General features: G+C 42.8%; 1 pseudogene; it reads right to left on the reverse strand.

Moving 5' to 3' along the window:
* Positions 1–449: 449 nt before the first annotated feature.
* LOC118842440 lies at positions 450–985 on the reverse strand (annotated as a pseudogene).
* Positions 986–1,399: the final 414 nt, after the last annotated feature.

Consider the following 1,399-nt stretch of genomic DNA (forward strand, 5'->3'; position numbering starts at 1 on the left):
AAATCTTGAGCCAAAGGTTATTCCTTTAGAAACTCTTTTTCACTTTCTTGATTCCTGAATCCCAGCTATTACTTCCATTAAGTGAACTGTCCTGAGTTTCTATTAAAGGGATCCTCACTCCCCAAATACCCCACATTCAAGGTTTTTAAGGCAAACAGGCATGATCTTTCCTATTAGTCTGGAGAGATGACAAACTTTGTTCACCCCTGGGGCAATTTTGGCTTGTCCAACTATTCTTCCCCAATTTACAGCCCCTCTGATAACATGATTCACCAATTTCCCTGCTCTTCTAACACTATCCTCCCTCCTCCAAATGAACTGCAAAGTAGCTAAAAGTTATTGCAGAGCAAGAGGGCTAAAGAAGTGTAAGTTAACAGTTATTTCCCAGAATGTGTGGCAGCTTCTGACAAAAATTTTCTGGATCAAAAAATGAAGAGCCTCTGTTGTTGTCAAATGTCAAATTTATTGCAATAGTCTCCTTTGTAGCTTTTAATTTGCTGGGCATCAACAGCAGAACTATTGATGTCATCAATGACATCATGAGGGTGTCTCCCGTCAATGTTGCAGCCCACAGACGGGGCTGTTCAAAGTATCTCTGTAATGGTTCCAGAGACATCTTTTGCCAAAGATTGGTGCCTCATCTGTTGAGCAATGTTGGCAATCACATCGAGTCTGATATTTCCATTGTGTTTAATTTTTTCTGCTTCTTTCTGTCCCAAAGAGGTTCCTTTAGGACTTTGATGATCAATGCTGAGGCAGAAGGCACAACCTCAATCTGGGCCTGTCTGTTCTGAATGGTAAGTTTCACTGTGATCCTTAGCCCTTTCCAGTCACCAGTTGCCTTGGCAATGTCGTCACCAACCTTCTTGGGAGACAAACCCAAGGGATGAATTTTGGGGGCCAGAGCTGATGTGGCACCAACTTCACCACCAGTACACCTTAAAAACAAGACTTTAATTTAATTAGGGTCAAACTTGGGTGTCATGGTGGTGATGAAGGTGGTGGCTTGGCATGGACGCTGCGGGGTGGCTGCTGGTGTCAGATGAACTCGTATTCCGGATGACCGAAAGAAGTTGCACCTTCACCACCATAAGCTGGAAGCCAAAAAGGTGAGTTTTCTTTAAAATAATATTGTAGGAAAACATGATTTTGGCATACGAACAATGCGGCCAGTCCATTGGAGTTGAGCTCTCTTCAGTAGAGTTTGAGCGCTTGGCAATTCAGTTCAAGTACCTTATCTGGCCAGGTCATCTTCAGAATCTTCCTAAGACCATTCAAATGGAGGTGATTCAGCTTCTTGACATGGCACTGGTATACTGTCCAGGTTTGATAGGAATACAGCAAAGAGGTTAACACAACAGCTATGTAGACCTTTGATTTGGTAGGCAGTATAATGACT

This window comes from Trichosurus vulpecula, chromosome 3 (genome assembly GCF_011100635.1).
Source record: "Trichosurus vulpecula isolate mTriVul1 chromosome 3, mTriVul1.pri, whole genome shotgun sequence".
In the NCBI taxonomy this organism is placed as follows: domain Eukaryota; kingdom Metazoa; phylum Chordata; class Mammalia; order Diprotodontia; family Phalangeridae; genus Trichosurus; species Trichosurus vulpecula.